The 24,691-nt window shown below is 32.9% G+C and overlaps 1 protein-coding gene and 1 long non-coding RNA gene across 18 annotated transcripts in view; one reads left to right on the forward strand and one right to left on the reverse strand.

Moving 5' to 3' along the window:
- Window positions 1–24,691, forward strand: part of LOC137243327 (EH domain-binding protein 1-like) — a 143,475-nt gene that overhangs the window by 18,673 nt on the left and 100,111 nt on the right. The gene's annotated exons all lie outside the window — the stretch shown is intronic.
- On the reverse strand, window positions 12,246–16,772 carry LOC137243331 (uncharacterized). Its single transcript, XR_010950504.1, has 3 exons — window positions 16,541–16,772; window positions 12,356–14,080; window positions 12,246–12,290 (listed from the first exon to the last, which is right to left on the reverse strand). It is a non-coding gene; the product is annotated as an uncharacterized lncRNA (long non-coding RNA).

Raw genomic sequence — 24,691 nt, forward strand, 5'->3', positions numbered from 1 at the left:
AAAATACTCTTTAATACCTTTCATTTGATACACATGTTATACAACCACATTCCAGGGTTACCCCAGATTGATTTTCCTTATTTTGTCTCCATAGCTCTCAACTGAGTATGTTATGTTCGGTTACACCCGAACTTAGCCTTCCTTACTTGTTTCATATTATCTTTTATTTTTGCATTGCACTTCAAAAAGGAAGCGCAATTCGCTTCAAATCCAGATAAAATGTTATGACCATGTGTGTGTTTATGTGCTAATAAGCGATATATATGTACATATGTATGTATTAGCGGTTGGAGCTATTGAAGCAATAAAACTAGTACAAACGTATGCTCGTATTTTGGCACAAGTCTGTTGCTGCATTAGAAGCAACAAACACAGCGTTTGGTTTTGTTTTAACCGCTTTGTTAACTATTTGTTTTGTTTTTGAAATTCAGCTACCACATTTAGAGCACACGCTTATTGCTTTGTATCTGTTAAATGTACGTGCATAAAGATGTACAGCAGCGTACACAAAAATAGCAGTGGCAGTTTTTATCAAATTTTGTTAAGTAAATTCTCCATTTTTAATTTTTGATAGTCAAATAAAGAATTCTATGTAATTTGAAATTGATATTATGCAAACCATTCTCAAAACCGTTTTCGAAAAAATACAAAAATTTGAAAAAAAAAACTCCAAATAAAATGTTCGAATTTTTCGAAAATGTTTTTGATTTTTGTTTGCATAGTTTCAGTTATAAAATTCATGGAAGTTTTTTCGTAAAACATCAAGAATTAAAACAATTTACTTTGCAAAATTTAAAAAAAAATTACCACTGCTATTTTCGCAGAGCTGTACTTCGTTTGAATGAATGCTGTTTTACTAGCGCGAGTATATCCACTTCGTTCAACATAAATTATCCTCACTTTTTTGTTATTTATACTAAGTTGTTGTTGTCATTATAGCGAATTAACAGTTACAAGGTGGTCATCTATAAATTATTTCTATTTCTATTGCTTTTGTTATCGTTTGTATAAGATCATTCGAGCTCAAAAAACTACATTTTTAACTTCGAATGTTTTTTAGTTTTTATTTTTTCGATTTTCAAAGCGATTGCATGAAAAATGTTCTGATTGTGGATTTAATTTTTACTAAGGCCACGCATTTGTGGGATATAAGCACGACGTGGAGTTTTTAGTCCAAACTCCATCAGAGTTAGTTTTTTTTAATTGAACAAAATCAAATATTGTTCCAGTATGGAGTTTTGTAGTGTAGTTTAATTATACATCAGCGAACAGAAAAATAGCAGTAGCAATTTTATCAAATTTCGATTACTAAATAAAATTTTTTTATTTTTTGATATTTTAAGAAAAAACTTCTATACACTTTGTAAGTCGAGCTATGGAAACCAATCTCCAAAGACGTTTTCGAAAAAATGTTACGAAAGTTTTGAACTTTCTGTATGGAGTTTTATGAGCCCAATCATTTTTAGTCCTATTAAGTACAAGTTATAGATCTCTAAATTTCACCTTGATTTTTAAAAATTTGGTTCCGAAGGGAGTTTTTTTCATAGAAAGTATCAATTTTTTTATTTTTTATTTTGAAGAAAATCCCAAATACCCATGAAAAAAGACTGTCAAAAATAGATACGAATTTTTATATACCAATGAATGCCTTGTACTTTTCTAGACTAAAATTGATTGCATACTCCAAAAATTTCTACATAAAAAGTTCGAAATTGTCGTAAAATTTTCGTGAATTTTCAATTTTTTTCGAATAGATATGGAACAACATCTGAAACACGCCTCGTGAAAAAATTGGCAAAAATTAATACGAATTTCGAGGGACCAACAATTTGAACTTTGTTAGACTAAAATTGATTGGGCTACAAAACGGCATACTAAAAACAAGTTAAAAAGTTCGAAATTTTCGTAAATTTTTTCGAATGTTCGAAATTTTTCGAAAACGATTTTCAGATTTGTTTGCACAGTTTCGGTTGGAAAATTCAGAGCCGGTTTTATTTAAATATCGAAAACAAATAAAAGAATTTAATTGACGAATTTTGCCACTACTATTTTTCTTTTTGCTGCTGTATATCACAAATTTTTCTTCGTTAAAATTTATTTTTATCCAATTCCGAAAAATTTCGAGTTTTCATAAAGTTAAATTCTTGGACCTCCACGAGCTTTCTTTAAGTCACAATTGTTTTAGTTGAAAATGAAATATATTATAAAGTAAATACGCGTGATTGCATAAATATAAAATGCACCATATTATATTCTTCACCTAAAAACAACACCTGTTCATTAATATTTTCCTTTTGTGATGTTTTTGTTTTGAAACTATAGAAAACCCCCGTACTTGACTGCATTTTCAATGCCAATGAAAGCAAATTTCAGAAATACTGCGCAGCTAAAAATATGCATACATACACAATATACAGGGTGTCCATAAAGTGATTCACGTTTTTCTAGATGACCTATCAAAAATAAGAAAAATAGGTGTGTAAAATCTACACGGAAGTGTCTTTTCCGTACCTTAACGGTTTTTATATTGAAAACCAAAATTTTTTTAAAAACGAGAATAAAGTTCTGCAAAATTGACTTTTTCAATTGCTTTTTCAAAGAATAAAAGGAATTACATTTGCCTCACACTTCTTGAATGTAAATATATATGAAAAAATAGTTCAGAGCTTCTTTGTTTTGGAAATATTTTTTGAAAAATGTAAATCGCGAACATTTTACCTAAATCTTCTTATTCGTCTAATAGACCATCAAACGACACATCATCAGGTGCACGATTTCTTAGACACCCTGTATATATGTATTTTTGTATATTCAGAAACTTGTTTAGAGGAAATTGTTTTTATGAAACTAGCGCTTTTGCCCATAATATTTTTCCGTTCTTGTTATGTTTGATTTTCATAAATTATCTTTTTACTTCTTTTATTATTTCATATAATTCATTTGGTTCATAACGGCGTCGTAATGCAAATTTAATTGCTTTTCCACTTAAATGGGGTGGTATGCACATTAGCACGGTGCTATTTTTATTTATTTTTTTCAGTGTGGTCATCCATACATTTATAAAAGTTTTCTATGACGAGAACAATCAAATTTCGGTGAGCTAACTTTAGGAAAAGAGCGTAACCATCGTATCTACGTTTGTTTTTGATTTAAAATTTACCAATTTACACTGTTAGTCTAAATTTATAAAAAAATCGGGTTTTAATTTATATAAAAAAATACAGCCATGTGCGCATCGTATGGAAGAAACTGTGAAACACTTTTTGGAAAAATAATTTCAAAAATCAATGATCAATGCAAACGTTGAGATAAATATTATTGTACTTTGTTAGACTAAGATTGATTGGGCTAAAAAGCTGCATACTGCCAAAAATTTAGAAAATTCAAAATATAATGTTCGAAATATTCGTCAAATTTTTACGAAAACGTTTTTGAGATTGATTTGGTTAGTTTCAGTTGCAAAATTCATGGAAGTTTTATCATAAAGCATCGAAATTAAAAAAAAAAAAAACGAATTTTACTGACGAAATTTTATAAAAATTGCCAATCAAAAATGTCTGGGTCAAAAAATTGTCCCAGGTGGAGGTTTATGCGAACTCGGCGATACCCATAGCTTTTTCATGACGAATCATGCATCCTTTTTATTTTTCGGTCTTTGTTCGATTCGAGCTCAAGGCTAGAAGGATATTTTTTTTTTTTTAAATTTTCTTTAATTGAAAAATTTTTTTTTTTATTTTTGGAATAGAAGACTAGTAGAAAATGCTTCAGACACCTGCCATAGCTGCGCAGAACGAACCATTTCGAAGGTTGCTAATACGGCTCATACATGACACAAAAGCCATGCGCAAATATAAAACGACGAAATTTGTACAAATGAGAATCGTATCAAAATCGTTTTGATTTTAGCGCAGTTCTCTGCGCAAATAGCGCAACCAGTGCATACACCGGCAAATCCTTGTGCATATTGGTAATTGGCACAATGAGACTTGAGACGTCTAATTGGCGTATAAGTCTTCAGCATTACTACGTTTTAAGGCCGCGGCACAATAAAAATTTTCATATAGATGCGTTTAACACAAGTTTATGCATTCGAGTAATATCGGCACAATCAACCAAGATGTTGTGTTTATATATATGAAGGAACTTCAGACTTGGCAATTGAAGTTTATTTCGCCTTGCCCATTCACATACAAAATTTCGCGTAGCACTGCTTTAAACATGCATTTGGGAAAAATAATTTCACTTGCAAAGTGTGCCAGCACCCTTAGCCGAAGCAAATGTCTTCTTCTTCTTATGCTTTGCTTGCAACGAAATTTGAGAGTTGGCTACTTTTTCATATCAGATGATGTCAGTGCCGCTCGATTTCTCGTTCTCCATAAAAATAAGTGCAAACAACACATCATGCATAAAGGTCCGAGCACATAAGAATAACCTATTTGACGATCCCCACACCATCGTGCGCTGACAGATGAGTTGACTGCATGTGTTTGTATGGGGATCGTCAAATAGGTTATGCTTATGTGTTCGGACCTTAAGGTTGTGTTAAACTCATCTATATGAAAAATAGCTTATGTGACGGAGCTATCAGGCACGTTGGATTAACTATTTAGCTACACAGCGGTGATGGGTTTGACTGAATAAAAAAATTCGTTTGACTTGTATCAGACGTTCCATAGAAGTCTGAAGCCACTCTAATGTGCATATCTGAGTTTATGAATATAATTTGTCCTTTCACCTTCAATAATTGCAAACAAGTCCAACTAAATTTAATATAAACAAAACTCTTTAAAATATAATTCAGACGAAATTTATAAAAATAGAATTCATTTAATGAGAAAAGCTAAGTCTGAGCAAATAAATAATATTTCTTTCTTATCGCAAAATCACATTTAAACGGCATGTACGCATCAAGAAATTTCTGATTTTGCGTTTTACTTTGATTAATACTATATTTTTTATGTCTAAAACTTTTATTAGGTGTTTACTCACATATTCATTGATCATAATTGTACTTGGTGGCTTTTTTACTACACAAATTGTCAGCTGTAGGTCTGATGTCATGCGATCTATTTAGCGACATCAAACAGCTACTCACATACATACATACTTCATGTTTTTCGAATCGTAGCAACAATGTCAAGAAAAAAATCCATAACTTGAGCTTAATTACATTAATTATTAATTACAAGGGGTTGAAGCGAAAGCGCATACACATTTTTTTGCTTACCACCTGTCGTTTTTGTTGTTTGATTGTTTGATTTTTTTTCACATTGGACAATGCCAATCTTGCTTTGCTTTGTTTTATCATTTCTTTTCTTATTTGATTCGATTTTATAGCTAATTTTCTTCTCTACCTTCTTCGCGCTTGGAACTGAAAAACTTCTGAGTTGCTATTTGCTATTTTTGTGTTAATGGATAAAAAATGTCTACAATAGAAAGTGACGCAAAAAGATTCAACCTATTGGAGTATGTACAGCAGGGAAAACGAAAATAGCAGGGAAAAGAAAAAATATTGTTTTTTGCTTAAAATCATCGAGGGAAAAGCTCTAAAAGATTCCGACGAAAATGAAATGTTATTGGCCCAACAAATATAAACAGAAAAAATCTCAATAACATTTTCGAAATAATTCAAAAATTCAAGAAAATTGAAAAAAATTAAAGTTTTTATTACAGTTTTCGGAAAATATTTGAGTATGCAGTTTTGTAGCTCAATTAATTTTAGTTCAATAAAGTGATATTTATAGATCGCTTGAAATTCGTATTGATTTTTCGTATTTTTCTTCCGAAGCGTGTTTTATATTTTCTTCCCAACGAAGGGGGCAATGTTTTTTCTTTATGGAAGAAAATCTAAAACGACTTTCGGGCAAAAATTTTGGAAGATCAATTCTAATTTGAGTATGCGAACAAATTCAGAAAACTCGAATAAAAAGTTCGAAAATTTTGCAAAATGATTTCAAAACGTTTTTTGACATTGGTTTGCATAGTTTCCGTTACAAAACTCATGGAAAAAGATATACACCATTTCCAGTTGTAAATGAGAAAGCGTAATTTGAAAATAAGATTTGTAAATTGTAAATCAGATTAGTCAGTTGTAAATTAGAAAGCGTCAAATGTAAATGCGAAAGCGTTATATGGAATTAAGAAGTCACTTGTAAATGTGAAAACATCACTTCGATATGAGAATAATCACTTGTAAATGAGAATAGTCAATTGTCAATGCGAAAGCGTTATTTCTAATTGAGAATAGTGAGTTGTAAATGAGAACAGTGATTTGTAAATGCGAAAGCGCCATTTGGAAGTCAAGAAGAGAGAAGAGAGAAAGATTAGTCAATTGTAAATGTTAAAGCGTCATATGGAAATGGAAACAGTCACTTGTAAACGAGAAAGCGTCATTTGAAAATTCGAAAGCGTCAATTGTAATTGAGAATGGTCACTTGTAAATGAGAATGGTCAATTGTAAATGCAAAAGCGTCATTTGTAATTGACTATTCTCATTTCATTTACAATTGACTATTCTCATTTCAAATGACGCTTTCACATTTACAATTCACTGTTCTCATTTACAACTGACTATTCTCAATTCCAATTAAGGCTTTCAAAATTTAATTTACAGTTTTCTCATTTACAAGTGACTATTCTCGTATCGAATTGATGCTTTCGCATTTACAATTGGCTATTCTCATTTCCATATGACGCTTTCTCATTTACAACTGGAAATGGTGTAGTTCCGTTACCTTAACATTTAAAATAAAAAAAGAATTTAATTACCGAAAATTGATAAAAATTGCCACTGCTATTTTCGTGCTCGCTGTTGTATGTGCCAAGTTAATCACATTGAATGGCTGTACTAATAATATTCGCCTAGCCACTGCAAAACTTTACCTTTCAATTAGAAAAATAATAGCATACGTTAAATCAAATTTTCTGCCTGCAGGCTTTCGTCAGTATTGATTTGCCGGCATTGTTCTCACATACTGCGCCCCTCTCCTCTTGCCACTCTTAAGCATGCAAGTGAATGAACTACAAACCGTCTGTGTATGCTCATCGTCGGCTTCTGCCGTACTGCACTGCACAATATGATTAGTCGATAGACAAATTCACAACGAAGCCACAGTTTGGGCTAAGTAAATTGATGTGTGCCTATGGTGCTTTACTTCCAGATGTTGCACAATTACACCATCGCTTATTTATTGCTTTGCATCTTCTTTGGCGTAAGTAATGCTGCAACAGTAAGTGCATCTATAGATTTCCTTGCATCAAATGCTAGACAGCAGACACTTGAAATGCGGTTAAAAGTTCATATTCAATTAAGTTCCGATAGCAATCAATATCCGCTGCACATAGCTACAGTGTTGTGAAATACAAAAACAAATCGAAATATATGGATACTTAAGTTCCATTCCGAAAACAAACGTTCGTTCGATCATATTTTGCATATGAGTTGCTCAATGTTCTTTACGAACTCTTCGACATTCTCATCGTTCCAGTTGTTTTTCCGGGCCCGTTTGAAACCAATGTTTTCACCAGTGGCGTAGTGAACTACAAATGTTTTACTGTTCGGCTAGATCGTCCAGTCGAAGAATGCTCTCTGCGAGCAGGTGTGAGAGCCCAGTGCTGTAATCATCAACTGTCTGTATAAGCAGCTGCTAATATTTTGTTCGCAATATGTTTGTCTTTAGCGTCACAAGATTGTGAACCTAATCCATATTTGGATCTGACAGCAGGCGTATAATAAGGGCGATGGTGCTCTGTCTGGCTTCAATAATAACGAAATCGGTTTAGTTGCTTCTTCTGCGATCAGGGTTATAATTTTATGCTGGAACCTGATAATACAGATGACCATATTTCGATCCTCGGCGTAGTTAATCAACCTTAATCTGTTGGGTGATGTTTTGTGGAAGCTGAATATTCAGTCCTAGATCCTTCAGTCCTAGACACCTTCCTTGCGCAACCTGTTGGCTAAGTCGCCAAGCATGATATCGATGCTATGGCGGAGGCAGTCATCGTATGTCTTGCTAGTCTCTCATCGCTGGCGTCACAAGGTCCGATTGTCGTTGTGCCTTTCATCATCCGAAGTGTAGCCCGAAAAGCGTTGATGTCAGCCTTTGATTTTACAAGGACATAAACCAGCCCGGCGACTGTATCTTCTCCTGGAAAATGCTGCACGATCCAGATACATGACCCCATATTCTAGTCCTTAAAACGTTTGCCGTGTTCATCAGAAAAAAGTGATCTCATCTCAGATTTGTTGCCTACATTTTTTGTTTGCATAGGTTCTTATGTGGTGGGCCCCAATCTTAGCGCATAACCAGGGTATGAGGTTGGGATTTTAGTCGTCACTTATGGGATGCATGATTTACCCCGGATATATCCGAGGTCCACCCTAAACCGCTGAAAATACCAGCCTTATAAAACGCCTTCATATTTTTAAAGCAGCCTTTCCGGCTATGCTGAGGTTAGACCATATTGTGAAACAAAATTCTTGGATACAAAACATGTTGCTTTTGCATTGCCCAACACTGTACCAAATTGAGCCTTGTGTTTATTTTGATGCGCATTTGTTTGGAATGCAATGATGAATGAGCCATTATTGTTTTGTAAATAAAACTATTTTTGAACTGACAAATTAATTTGTAGCCAATAATCAGCTGCATGCTTTCCAAGTCTTCATCTGTGTTTCAGAAAAATGCTTAGGTCTAGAGAAAAAACAAAAATATAGTGCATTAGCGTTCTGGAAGTAAACTCAATGGGCGATAGCGCGAAATGTATATTAATTTATTCTAAATGGCGTTGATTCGCATTTTCTTAAGCAATTAAAAATTTGTTCCTTATTTTCAAAAGAACAGGAATCAATTTTCTATACAAGAAATAATTCTTTGTTTTTAAGCTATTGCATAGATTTTATCGCGGGCTTGGCGACTAAATCAAAAAAACCGTAACGGATATTTGTCAAAAAAGGTTCGAAAAAGGTTCGGTGTTAGCAACAGGCCAAATACATAAAATTGGATCTCTATCATAAAGTTAAAGTTAAAGTGAATGTTAAAGTTAAAGTTAAAATGAATGTTAAAGTTAAAGTTGAAGTTGAAGTTGAAGTTAAAGTTGAAGTTGAAGTTAAAGTAAAGTTAAAGTGAATGTTAAAGTTAAAGTGAAAGTTAAAGTTAAAAATAAAGTTAAAGTGAAGGTTAAAGTGAAAGTTAAAGTTAAACTTAAAGTTAAAGTTAAAGTTAAAGGTTAAAGTTAAAGTTAAAGTTAAAGGTTAAAGTTAAAGTTAAAGTTAAAGGTTAAAGTTAAAGTTAAAGTTAAAGTTAAAGGTTAAAGTTAAAGTTAAAATTAAAGTTAAAATTAAAGTTAAAATTAAAGTTAAAGTTTAAGTTAAAGTTTAAGTTAAAGTCAAAGTTAAAATTAAAGTTAAAGTTAAAGGTTAAAGTTAAAGTTAAAGGTTAAAGTTAAAGTTAAAGTTAAAGGTAAAAATAAAGTTAAAGTTAAAGTGAATGTTAAAGTTAAAGTGAAAGTTAAAGTTAAAGTTAAAAATAAAGTTAAAGTTAAGGTTAAAGTTAAAGTTAAAAATAAAGTTAAAGTTAAAGTGAATGTTAAAGTTAAAGTAAAAGTTTAAGTTAAAGCTAAAAATAAAGTTAAAGTTAAAGTAGAAGTTAAAGTTAAAGTGGAAGTTAAAGTCAAAGTTAAAGTTAAAGTTTAAGACAAAACTTGAATTAATATCAAAGAAAACAAAATGTGGCATAAATATTATAATTGCATAAGTTGATAATCTACAATAGCTTTATCGCGGCAGTCCCCGAGTACCACACGTCCTTTTTTTCTGCAAGAACCGAAAATTTAGATGCACATACATATTTCGACACTTTTGGCAGACTAATGTTTGTTTGTTGTTGTTTGCTATACTAGCAATTATTTCACGCTTGTCATTAGAACAACTAATGCCAGAACAACAATAAAAAAATCGCTACTAACTCAATGAATTTTAACCAATTTTACTATACTTTAATATGCTTCATGCGGTTTGACTGCCGGCTTACAAGTTTTATCCACCTTCTTGGTTCGCTGAGAGTATGTCGAAGTGGTGTAGCGTGAGTTGTACCCATAAAACTTACGCCACTCGTTTACGTTATGCCGCAAAACAACCAATGCTTACTCAAGCATTGGAAAATCAATAACATTTTGTAATTGATAGAGTAGTAGATTAGTTATATTATCTCTAAGTGATAATAAGCAGTGGGTATCTGACTATGATAGATAAAGAGCGCATGAAACTGAAGTTAAAAAAATTCTTTTGATTTTAAATCGATACAATTATTGGTAAAAGTGATGTCTTCTAAAAGAAGTATTTATATAATCTGGGGTTTTTATACTCAGCGTGCTTTGCACACAGAGTATATTAACTTTGATTGGATAACGGTTGGTTGTACAGGTATAAAGGAATCGAGATAGATATATACTTCTATATATCAAAATCATCATCCGTTAACACGATAACTTGAGTAAATATTGAGATATCTTCACCAGACTTGGTACACGAGCTTGCCCGGACCCAGAATATATTGATATTGAAAATGAGCGAAATCGGATGATAACCACGCCCACTTTTTATATATATAATATTTTGGGAAAACACAAAAAACCTGATTATTTAGTAAATAATACACCTAGAATGTTGAAATTTGACGTGTGGACTGATATTGAGACTCTTGATAAAAATTTGAAAAACAAAAATTTAAAATGGGAGTGGCACCGCCCACTTGTGATAAAATCAATTTTACAAATATTATTAATCATAAATCGAAAATCGTTAAACCTATCGTAACAAAATTCGGCAGAGAGGTTGCCTTTACTATAAGGAATGCTGTGAAGAAAAATTTACGAACACGGTTAAAGACCACGCCCACTTTTTATATAAATGATTTCTAAAAGGGTCGTGGAAGAATAAAATAAACTATATGTTTGCAAAAAGGAGCTTTATATCAATGGTATTTCATTTCCCTAGTGGATTTATAACAATAGGAAAAAATTAAAATTAAAAAAATGGGCGTGGCACCGCCCCTTTTATGACTAAGTAATTTTCTATGTTTCGGGAGCCATAACTCGAAGAAAAATTGTCGGATCGTAATAAAATTGGGTAACTACACAGATTTTCCCTGTAGCAGGAAATATTTCTAGAAAAAATGGACGAGATCGGTTAAAGACCACGCCCACTTTTATATAAAAGATTTTTAAAAGGGTCATAGACGAAAATAAAAAGCTATACCTTAGTAAAAAATAGTTTTGAATCAATGATATTTCACTTATCAAGTTTTACTGTAACGAGGAAATGGGAGACGTTTTCTTTTAAACGGGCGGTGCCACGTGTTATGTAGAAAAGTAATTTATCTGAAATGAAATGTACAATTGAAGCTCATGCTGAGTATATAATGTTCGGTTACACCCGAACTTAGACACCTTTACTTGTTGTATCTAAAATTTTCTCTTTTTTTAAGTATGCAGTTTTGTAGCTCAATTTATTTTAGTCTAACAAAGTACAAGTTCTAGGTCTCCCAAAATTTGCATAAGTTTAAAAAAAAATTTTTGTAGAAAATTTCAAAAAAGTTATTACATACTAAACAACTAATATTATAAAAGTGGATGCATAATTGACAAATTGGGCATGTATAGAAACGCAACACATGTACAAAAAGCAATCAGCATCTGCTGCATACAGTGCTGGCCATCTTGGTACAACCAGTCGTGCGTTAGTGTGTCATTGCTGTACGCATTAATTTTATTTAATGTTTTAGTCAAAGTTGTAATTGTTACTTATTATTGAAATAAAGCAAATGAATAAAAAAATTACAATGTGTAAACAAGAATAAGCACATGGTTCAAAAGTTCGACACCAAAAATCACATGGTTCAAAATTAGTTAAATGTGTATTTGCAAAATGCGGGTGCATGAGCACATTTTCGAATCCTATGCTCGAAAATGCTGAATGTCCATTTTTAAAAAGAGCAGGGGCACTATTTTAGGTGAAAATGTAGTACAAGCCGTATCTTCATCCATGCAGTACTAAGAGGATATAGAGCTATGGACATTTAAATGGCACATTATTTAAAGTCAAATTTGGTATGATATACTAACGGTAATTAAAAAAAAAACGAACAAGTATTTGTTTCTTTGTAAAGGTTTATTTCACACTTTCAACGATAAAACAAACAAAAAAATATTGAATTCAATTTTAACAAACAAAAAAATTTTAATTCCGAAAAAGTAACGAAATCAGCTGGATACATAAATGGCACAACCTAAAAAAATGAATGAAAACATAGTTAAAAGCATATTGTTTTTTTTTTTTGTTTGTATTACAAACCTTCAAGTGGTTAATATATTGTGCTGTAGCCTTTGTTTTTGATTACTGCTTCACACCTGCGACTCATACTTTCTACGAGTTGTTGGCAATTGATGTTAGGAAAGGCGTACCACGATTCCTGAACGGCAGACCAAAGATCATCTAAATTTTTATAGTTTTTCTTTGCCACTTCCGTCTTGACTTCATTCCAGAGGTTTTCGATTGGATTCAAGTCAGGGTTTTGAGCAGGCCAGTCCAAAACATCAATTTTTTTCGCACTAAGCCAGCTCTTAACTAGTTTCGAAGAGTGTTTGGGGTCATTATCTTGCATAAAATACCATTGAATGGGCATGTTTTCAAAGTCATCAGGTTCCATGTGGGTTTTTAAAATGTTTAAGTACTGAAACTTGTCCATTTTACCATCAATTCGAACGAGTGGACCTACTCCGTGCCAAGAAAATGCACCCCACACCATGATATTTCCGCCGCCGTGTTTGACCGTCTTCTGGGTGAACCTCGGATTGTATTCTTGGCATTTTGGACGATGCACAAATACTCTCCCGTCTGGTCCTATCCTGTTGATTTTTGTTTCGTCGCTCCACAGTACGTTTTTCCAAAAATTTTGACATTTTCCCTCATTGGTTCTAGCGAAGGATAACCGTTTCGAAATATTTTTTATAGACAGAAGTGGTTTTTTTCTTGATATGCGCCCAAACAAGTTTGCCTCATTTAACCGCCTTCTAACAAGCCTAGAGGATATTTCTGTGCCCATTGACTGACTAATATCCGATGCTATCTGCCGCGATGACTTAAATGGATCCTTTTTCACCATCCTTATAATGGCAGCATCCGTTCTCGCATCGGTCTTTCGTGGTCTTGGCTTCCGAGTTTTGCCTTTCGTCAGTACCTCGGGGTTTTCTACACACGGTTTAATTGCATTGTATACTTGTTTTCGAGAATAACACAAAATGTTTGCAATTTCTCCCACTTTTTGCCCTGCTTTATGCATATTCAATATCCCCCTTCTTTCTTCAATTGTTGTGTGTTTACCTGACCCCATTTTGTGTTCATTTTTTCAAAATACATTATATAATAGCAATAAATGATTAACTACGCAAAATATTGTACAGAACTACTGCGGCGCCAAATTTAGGACAAGCATTTTGCAATACGATAAATTTAAATAAATTTACGGTTGGAAAATTTTCACATTGACATTTTGTGCCATTTATGTGTCCATAGCTGTACATACTTTCGCTTCATATCCAAATTGCTATGCTTCAGCTCCGTTGCTCAAATTAATTTCAATATATACATAGATATCTTCTTTGTAATCAAGTTTAGGAATTGTACGTTCACAGAACTATCTATCCATATTTACTGGCCTTGTCAATAAAAAAAATATTTATTTCCTTTGGAAATGGTTCCTGCCATCAAACGACAAAAAGAAAATCTTTGTGTCGCATTTTTGTTATAATTTTCTTAATTAATTTTCCAAAGTTTGCGTACTAACCGAAATAATTCTGCGAATTGTAGGAGACTGCCGCTCCAACATAACCTTTATTGTATCATTGTTGTCCTTTCATGTTCATGCTAAAATACTTTGTTTACTCAATTGGAACTTCAGCCGGGCGATTACGTCTGGCTTCACGCATCGTTGCTATGGTACATTGATTAAAAGTGACTCATTTCCCGTCCAAGCTAATTGTAATTATTTCATAAATGCCGAAAAGCTCTTAGGGTATACTAAAAATAAATTTACGATTGAATGTACATATGTATGTTGATATTGATATGTACATATGTATGTATTGATGGTGTTTTGTAGTGCTTTGTTGATGTAATATTAATTTTAATGTAGATACACAGCCAATATACAGAACCAGATTTAACAAAGCACAAATAAACAAACGCAAAGGATAGACATACAGTAGCGAATAGAAAAATAGAAGTGAGTGGCATTTTCTTTAAAATTTCGTCAATTAAATTTCTTTTTAATTTTCGATATTTTAAGATAAAACTTATATGAATTTTGTAACTAAAAGTATGTAAATAATTTTTGTGTTCATTTTGGAAAAATTTTGAAATTCAAAAATTGTATAAAATTTTACAAAAATTTCGAACTTTTCTTCCGGGATGTCTGACCTTTTATCAGTATGCAGTTTTGTAGCGCAATCAATTTTAGTCTAACAAAGTACTAGTTGAAGGTCACTCAAAATTAGCATTGAGTTTTGAATTTTTATTTTTTTTTCGAAGTGAAGATTTTTTTCTATGAAAAAAATCCCGGAGCTCATAAAAAATTGTCAAAAATCAATGCGAATTTTGAGTGACCTTCATCTTGTACATTGTCGAACTAAAATTGACTGGGCTACTAAACTGCATACTCAAAAAAAAAAAAAAAATTAGAAAATTCCAAATAGTAAATTTTACAAAACTTTTTCGAAAACGTTTTCAAAATTAATTTGCGGCGTTTTAGTTACAAAATTCAAGTTTTTTCTTAAAATATTGAAAACAAAAAAGGAAAAGTTAACGATATTTAAAAAAAAAAAAAAAAAATGGCACCGCTATTTCTCTGTTTGCTGCTGTGCACACTTATGTACACCTACGACCAAAAAAATAGCAGTAAAAATTAATTCCGAAATGATTTTTTTATTTTCGTAATTTTTTTTTGTTTTCGAAAAAAAATTTCCAAATATCAATGCGAATTCTTAAATTATACTTGTCTAGTCGAAAACGAATGAATTACAAAACAGCATACGCAAAAAGTGCTTGAAAAATCCAAGCTGAAATTTCAATAATTTTATGAAGATTGTTAAAAACACGAATTTAAAATTTTTCCAAAAATGATTTTGGATTTATAATAAAATTTTTTTTTTGAAAATGTTTTCGAAATTACTTTACAGAGCTTTGATTACACAAATAATTAAATTTTAGCTTTAAATTAACAAAAATAGAAAAAAAGAAAATAACTGTAACTATTTTAAAAACAATTTTTGCTACTATTTTGTTTACACGCAGCTGTACTTGTGAACTACATATATACCTGCTACAAAATTAATGAATGTACAAAGAGCAAATCTAAAAGGGGTAATTTACACTGCATCGCTAAATGGGCACTACCAATTTCTATTTTGTAATTATTTTTTATTTCGTTACATATCGCTGGAGAACAATTATGGTTGCTGTGATACCCGGCTATGGAGCCGGGCCCAAGTAACGCTCTATGCGCCATCTACAGTCATTAAATTGGCATTAAATAAATTAGACGTTCTTAGCACTTTTTTATTATCGCATTCGGTTTTTTTTGCAACCGTCTAACAAGTTCAAGTTTATAGTGAAAAAGGGCAACTTTGCATACAAAACACAAATGCTATTGAAGTTGAGCGTTCTAACTCCATCTTACTTACTGCCTTGCCACACACACAACACCTAAGGGAGTGCTTTTGGTAAACACCTGAAATTGCCAAGCACTGATTGTCGATGAATTTACAACGAACCGAAAAACCAACCAACCTTGTAATTCATTGCCAATAATAGACATAAGAACAACAACATTACAACACTTACATACTTGCCGAAACTTTACTTTCGTTCTTTGTATGTTTTACTTTGTTTATGCAGGTGATGAAAACGGAAATGGGCGATATTTGAGGGTGGTTGTATTGTACCGAATGAAAACGCTGACTCAGCTCTATTTAATGGCTTTGTTTCAATCGGAGGGTTGGTAGCTGGCTTGCTTATGTGTATGTGTGACGCTGTTGTAACCCAGCGGACCAAATGCTCACAAATGATACCCCATTTGAGCGATTCACGATATTTAACCGGATAAAACTCTCGCAAATGCATCTGAAAACGATAGCAATATGATTCATATGTCGTTCAGTTTGTGGCAGTAAAAGTATTGTTTACGATAGTCGCAACAAATAAAGCTAGCGAATATTAGGCAATATTTTTTAAGAGCTTTTTTTTCATACTTCTGCGTAGTTGGATAAAATACTTCATTTGATAAAATTTCGACTCAAATTAGATACAGAAAAAAACTTTTTCCCAAGTCGGAAACAATATTATATACATAAGTATCAAAAAGGATATTGCAAAATGATCATAATAAATAGTATGAGCGAATTTTTCAGTTGTTCCGTTTCCCGTTGTGTTCCCCTACATTAAATGCGTTGAAGCCCACTTGAGGCATTTATACGCACTTACTTTGCACAGTATTTATTTGCGTATAATAAATATTAAATAATTTTTCAAACACAGCACTCAAGTATTCACATTCACGGATATCATAGAACTAAAAAATTGTTTTATTTCTTATTTGCGCTGCGCATCGATAGAAGAAATAACGCTATATACGAAATTATGAACCGTTATTTTGTCTGCATTTTGGTTTTAGTCACAAAACATATGTTGCACAGCTCATAAGAAAGTGTTTGGCGCCACAAAAATGAGCATCGTTCTTTGCTCGTTTGCGAGAATTCCTGCAAACATTAAGCGAGTGATGTGCGGTATATAAATTTTCTATCGCTCTTTGTTCGCGTAGGAGCTTGTTTACAGGTTTTTTTTGCGATAAAAATAAAGTTTCTATCTTCTTTTGTTCACATATGAGCTCACTTCTGAGCATTTTGCGAAAGTCTCGCAAAATAATCAAACTTGGAATATTTATACTTTTTTCGTTTGTTAACATTTTCACTCTTAAAATGTCAATAACATTATCTCGAACCTATGTATGTGCGAAGAGTGCGTCTAAGTATTCGAAGTTACTGAGACATTCAGGCTTATTACGGATTCTTTTTTACATTATTGCTTTATTATGCTTTATCTTTTTTTGTAATTTTTGAAACTAATACGTGGTTGATCCTGTTGCTGTTGCTATGACTATTCCAACGTAAATCTAATCGTAATAAAATTTGAAGTCATAAAATTTTTGACCGTTGTAGCACAGTGGAGCGAAGTTGACCAAATGCAATTTCATACTTTATCTTTAATTAAGTTGATATTATTTTAAGCCACAAAGTAACTAAACGAATTAAGATTTTCGTAATTTTTCATATTAGTTACACTCAAAAAACCTTCTCAGAACACCGGATTGATTTTTCGCTGTAAATTTTTTTTCCTCAAATGCAAAGCGAATTCAGTAGCAGGTGTTGTTATCCCAACAACTGATCGCTTCTTTTGATTATGTTCCATACATTGCCTTATACTTTAATATGTAATTTAATCGAAATCAATTAAAATTTTCTTTCGACTTGACATTCTTCTGCACGGCGAATTGGTTGAATTCGCTTTGCCACCACCTGGTATGGATTCGCCTTGCTCAAAAGTGTATACGAATTTCTTAAAAGTGACGAAAGTTTTCATGTTTATAAAGCAGGATTCCTTGTTTCTATTTTTTTGTTTTTGTTTTGAGGAAGCAATTCCTTTAGCGAAAATCATTCTCATTTTCGAAAAAAGTTCTTTGAGTGCACGACGTGCTTTGTAGTGCGCTGAATAGGTTTACAAATTTGCGTTTAAAAAATTAGCAGCAAACATTTTTTGCAAAGTTTATGAATTATTTTCTTCTGCCACTTATTTTCGCTAATTAAAACAAAATAAATTGTATAACGAAAATTATGTAAATAATTTCGAACATTTTCGAAAAAACTTCAAAATTCCAGAACTTTTAAATAAACTTCATAAAAGTTTAAACAATTTTGTTTATGTTTTGAGCAGACTTTTTCAGCATTCAGCTTTGAAGTCAAATTCATTTCAGCCAACAACAAGTTTGATGTATCTTAAAATTCGTACTGAATCTTTTTTCCTAGAGTGTGAGGCTTTTTAAATATAAAAAATAGAATTTTTACACAATTTGTAGAACTATGCAAATTTTAAGAGGTTTAAAACTTGGGCTTTGAATTTGGCATCTAAGCCGCATACTCACATATCGCCGGTCCCATGGAAGATTAGCACGTTTCAGGCTGACACAATACGTTAAAAAACTTAACGTTAAATTCGAGTGAAATCAGTAACTTAACGAATTGCTTTTTACTTCTCCAACTTGGCGACCGAACCTCTGCCTATGACTCACGTTTGGCCACTAATTGGCAGAATCCTCTTAGATTTCGACGGTTAGGTGGCAGTTTCCGCTGGGCAGGGATAGGGGGAGAAGACAAACAAACCAGCGATGAGATAGTTTAGTGCATGGGTTTCCAAAAATTGAAAGTGATTGCCCTTTCGAATACGCAATTGTGCTATGGAATGCAGACCTCTGTTTTAGTGTATGTACAACTGAAAATGTCTTTTTTAATTAAAGAAAATTCTCTCAACCATGAAAAAACTTATCATAACAGTAATTATCATAACAATAATTCGCACCTACAATTTGATGATATTGTAACGATTTTTGGGAAATTCCTGATAATTATACACCTTCTGCTAACGTTGGAATCGCTGAACTGTCGAATAAATAACTCTTAATATTCAGTAGTGCAAAATGGTCTTTATTTAGACTACTTTGGGAGTTGTACTTCTTAATTATACTTCACTTAATAGCGTGTTTAAATCAAACTGATTAGTCATTCCTCAGCTTGCGCTGCTTTTATACTCTCGGTTACCTCGTTAGCCCATTTCTAGACGTTTCACGTACATGCCTTCTAGAAAAGTTGTATCTCATGCTTGGTTATTTAGCTATATACATGTACATATATCTGTAGTTTATGCTTTTCTTCTAGCCATATGCGTGTGTATCTGTGAGTAACAACTTCTGCTCTTAGCTGCGGGCTACATATATGTATGTGAAATTATCTTTCTGCTTCAAGCTCTGGTTATGTGTATGAAATATTCGTCGCTGCCTTGTACATAAGTGTGGCTGCTTGCTTTATTGTGTATATACATGTACATAAGTGTGGCTGCTTGCTGCTTTGGTTGTTGCGATTCTTTATTAAGAGCATAGTGATGCTAATATTCGCTACAATATCAATTATTACCGTATCATTCGGCTCCATTTATCACTAACAGTAGTAGTACAAATACAAATTTTAGTGTATTTCACCGAAGTTCCAACGACATCAATTCAAACGAGTAAATACTCTGATTTTGCTACTTTTATAGTCGGTGCTGTGCGATGGTTCCTTCACTTACTTCATTCTACACTCGTCTGAATTAATAGCGCGCCTTCTCTGAACTCTTATTTACCTTATATCGCTGTTGCCTTGTTCCTGCTTACGTGTGCGTTTATAGCTGTTGTTATCTTGTGCTTACGTTGTACGTGTTGTTATAGCAGCGTTTGTTTATTAGTGACGGTAGTTTAAGAATTGCATAGTGAAGTACGACACATGGTAACGTTCGTCACACAGTCCTGCCAAGTAAAATCGTTACCGAAAGGCGTTCAATGGTTGAAAGGAGAGCCTTTTCATTCGTGAAGCTCTTCTGCTGTGATCAATGGAAATTCGACGTGAAGTCCCTCTTCCCAGGCGTTCGTACTACCTTCTCTTGTCGTCACTCACCATCAACTACTTCTGTAATGATATTTAATATTTATGTGCGCACATTTTTAACCAATGGAAACCTGTAACCATTTCTGCTAGCCATTTCTTTAGGATTCAGTTCCATTGTCTCATGCATAACGGGTTGGTCTACTCTTGCTCCTTGCATTGTTTCTTCATAATATGGCCTCTAGATTGGCTTTTTTTGTCTTCGGAACTCTTAGAAGTCCATTTCTGTACAATTTTCCGGCAGTAAATCCAGTAGAGTCGCTACTCTACCGCCTCTAGCGCTTTCTCTATTCACATATGCCTTTTATCTGAACACCAATTAATTACTTTCGCCGCAGTATGTAAATTCAGTGCTCTTCTTTATTGAAACCGTGAAAACGCTTGGCTTGTAGCATTTATGAGTTGCTTAACTATAGGACGATCAAAATTTGAGAAAGAATTATTTCAAAAATATTTCATATCCAGCTTCACTGTGCTTTTCCCCTTTTTATGTAAGCTGCTTTATATCCCTAATAAAAAATCATACTAAATTTTCTTCAATTATTTGTTTGCTTCATTATTCTCCCTCGAATTTAAGTTGCGTTAATATTTGCGTATCTGAAGCTGCGAATCCACGAAAATTTATTGCTACTGACTTTTATGTCTTTCCTGGCATTTTATAGCTTGGTTTTGCTTTCCATTGAAATGGATATGGAAAGCAATGAACAAATATGCACTGAAAGTAAAACTTATAAATTCTTTCACTTAAACCAAAGTTGGAATTAGCCTTATATTCATAAAACAATTAAAATTTTTTTTTTAAATTACGAAACTATGAAAAAAAGGTAAAAAAATCTGATTTTTGTATTTTGCAATCTTCATGTTTTGCGTGCAATGCACACATTTTGACTTTCCTTTTTCCCTATTTTACGCTACCTTAAACCGCAACAAATCAATTTCAAAGTTTTCCACAAATTTCATGGCTAAATATTTATTTGTTTAAATTTAAATTTATGTTCCTCAACTAAAAAACTTTACTACTTTGTTAACCTCTTAATCACAACATTTAATGTTTTCTTTTTTTGTATAATAAAATATTACTTTACCGGCGCTTTGTTTGTTTGTTTATGTACCCTTCTTCTTCGTTTGCGTCTATAGCTCCATTTGTTTACATTGCGCTGTTATGCGTTATGCGATAATGTGGCTCCCATGCAACCTCCGGCAAGCAACAAATTATCGTTTAAATGTTGTTGGTACTTTCTAAACAAATATATTAGGGTGTGAAGAATAAAAAGGGTGCGAGTACCAAACACTCGTGACTTTCGTACATAATGGTGTGCGTCTAGCAAACCACAACAGTGTGATTCAAATAATTTCGTCGGAACAACCGATACAGACAAGTTTTTATTTTATTATCGGCTTATTATCGATATGGAACTATTATCGTCTGATTATAGGTTTGTCATCCGAGGTGTCATCGATTTTATATCGAATTTTATCGTAGCCATAACAAGCCGACGAGTCGACTATAAAAAATTGAAGAGTTGTCGATAACAAATAGATGACCTCCGATAAGAAATCGATAGCTTTTCGATAGATATTAAATCCATACATTTTTTATAACTAATCGATAACTGTTTGATTAATTTTCGATAACTTTGTAGTAACATATCATTAACTTTTCGAAAAATAATCGACAACTTTTCGATAGGGAATTGATGTCTCGATATCGATAACACTATGGCAACACTCCGATAATAAATCGATAACTTTTCGATATTAAATCCATACGTTCTTTATAACTAACTGATAGCCTAGATAAATTTTCGATAACAAATCGATAACTTTGTAGTAACATCAAAAACTTTTCGAAAAATAATCGATAACGTTTCGATAGCGAATTGATATCTCGATATCGATAACAATTTGGGCACACTCCGAGAAGAAAACGATAAATTTTGGATATCAAATCCATACATTTTCTGTAACAAATTGACAATATATCGACAACTTTTCAATAAATAATAACTTTTCGCCAATAAATAGATTTATTTCCGATACCATATCGGTAAGTTTTTTGTAAGAAATCGATAAAATTTTGATAATAGATAACTTTCCGATCACAACGCGATAACTTTTTGATATATATCTATGAATTTTGAACAACAGACCGATAACTCGTGGCTAAAAATCGGCAACTGAATTATAACCTTTCCTATCGTTTAAGCGCCAAATACACGACACGAACATTTCCGCGAACATTCCCGTTATGTCATGTTTCTGCGACCTTTTCTGTCGTGTATGGTGGTGTTTGCCAGTTCGCGCAAATGTTCGCCAAAAATCAAAATATTTTAATTTTTGGCGAACATTTGCGCGAACTGTTCGTGCGTGTATGGCGAAATAGCTCATAATCGTAATAATTTCTGAACGGAACAGACGTGCGCGGAAAAGTAAAATGGACAATAAAAAATTTCTGAGTGAATTTATTGAAATGTATAAATCTTTGCCATCATTGTGGCAAGTAAAAAGCAAAGATTATTGTAATAGAATTAAAAAGAATAATGATTATGCGACTTTACGCGAAAAATTAATGATGAGGGGGAATCGCTTCTCTCATTATTGTATCCCGTTTCGTTATGAGTGGCAAAATTTTTTGTAAAAGTTGGTCAAATGTTGCCTTGCTCATACGAACGTAATTTTTAAAATCATTTTGTGACGTGAATTCCAGTTCTTTAATAAGCTCACTTTGTCCAAGAACTGCTCGTTTTTTAAACCATTCTTTGCACCAAATTATTTTTTTGCGATCTTCTCTCTTTTTTTTACGCTTAATTGCCACATCGAGCAATATTGCTGAAGCACAATTGTTGTCCGTATTCATCGCTGTCTGAAAGAGAACTAATGTTCGGCCAAACGCTCGTATGGTGTATGGCCAAAGCTGCGAACAAAGTTGCGGAATGTTCGCGGAAATGTTCGTGTCGTGTATTTGGCGCTTTAGGAAATGTATAGCATTTCGATAACAAATCGATAACTCCTCAATGCCTCGTCGATAACACGCCTATACCAAACCGATAACTCGTTTATAAGAAATGAATAACACATGAATTAATAAAGATACGATTTTTTTTCGAATGTGCATATTTATGTAAATTTTTAGTATATTTATGGAGTTTAAAATTTAGTTTAATGATAAAAACAAATTGAAATTTAATGAAATTGAGGTCGTAGATAATTTGAAGAACTAGCACATACAAAATTATATTTAACTTAATCGTTAATTTACTTAAAGTTTCGATTACCATTGGACTTACTTCCGGGTGAAAATAAAAGCTCGAAAGTTAAAAATAATTGTAAAATTCAACGCTAGCTTATCAAAAGAAGACAATCTTCATGTCTTGAGAACGTTGCGGGGTTGAGGCCTCGAGAAGACTCAACACGCGAATGTACCTACATATATACAGCAGCGAACACGAAAATAGCAGTAGCCATTTTTATCGATTATTTTCGATAATCTTAGAAAAAACTTCTATAAATTTTGTAACTGAATTCTAGTTTATTATTATTAGACCTGAAAGCACTGCGCCCTTTAAGCCTCTGCCTTGCCAGAGCGACATATTCGCCAAGAATGTGAACCGGCATTTCATACTCCAGCTCACAGAAATTACAAATTTGAGTATTGGATAGATTTTTTAACTTAGTTGATATCGTAGACCACAGTGTCCCATATAGTACCCAGTGAGAGTTCGTACGTACTCCCTTACATTAATGCATTTGGCTGATACTTTCGTTACCGGAAGTATAAACAGTTACGCCTGTCTTTGCCCTGGGCAGTCAATCCAGTTTAACAAAGTACATGTTATGGGTCTCTTAGACTTCTGATCGATTTTTGCAAATTTTTTTCGAAGTATGTTTTATTTTTTCTTCCATACGAAGGGCGTTGCTTCATTTTTTATATAGAACAAATTCTGAAACACTCTTCGGAAAAAAATTGTTCAATGCGAATTTTGAGAGGCCTACAACTTGTACTTTGGCAGACTAAAATTTATTGGGCTACAAAAGGGTGATATATCACTCATCAGTTCTAGTATTTCTCAGTCTAATATCTCTCAATATAAATTTAAAAAGTTTCTTACATTGATAATATTTTCTATTATTATCCCTTTTGTTTAATTATTTTCATGCCTACGTCCGTATTTGATTTAAAGTTTAGTTTCTTTACATATATGTGTTTTTGTTGGTTATCTTCTCAAATTCATAAAACAGTCACAAACTACTTAGTTGTGTTCAGTTCATGGTGCACTGCCCTAACATTCAATTCAATTTATGGCCCGTTTTTATTATGAGGTGACAAAGTCATCGGTCGCATATGAATGAAATTTAGGATGTGAAGTGTGACTAAACTTAATAAGCGCCTACACTCTTTTGTATGAAATGGGTAACATGTCGGATGTGCTCATGATGATAAGTTATTGTTGGTGTGCTCCGTACTAAATTACCGATCTAATCTGCTTAATGATCATTTCAATTATGCGACGGAACTTACATACATACATATGTGTATAGAATGCCGGTAATGCCTAAGTGAGCTGTGTGGGGTTGGTGGACTTTCATTCACAGATCGCGTGTGCTCACTTATCCGTACTGGCTATGTGCTGACGCTGACGGCGAAACGGTACGGTTTTCAAGCATTTGAAATATTTTTTCAGTATTTCAAACGTACAATATGGTACGCTGGCATGCTTACATATTTATGTAGGTTAATATGGGACGAAATTGAGAAAGTGATATTTTTACTAAATTTGATACACAGATTTGTATGGATCAAAAATATAAGAATTAGTTTTGGGCAAAGGTTGATGATGGCCACGCCTACCTACTCTTTCGAAAATTTGGAAAAATGTGCTAATTT

Source organism: Eurosta solidaginis, chromosome 3, assembly GCF_040869045.1.
Source record: "Eurosta solidaginis isolate ZX-2024a chromosome 3, ASM4086904v1, whole genome shotgun sequence".
Lineage (NCBI taxonomy): Eukaryota > Metazoa > Arthropoda > Insecta > Diptera > Tephritidae > Eurosta > Eurosta solidaginis.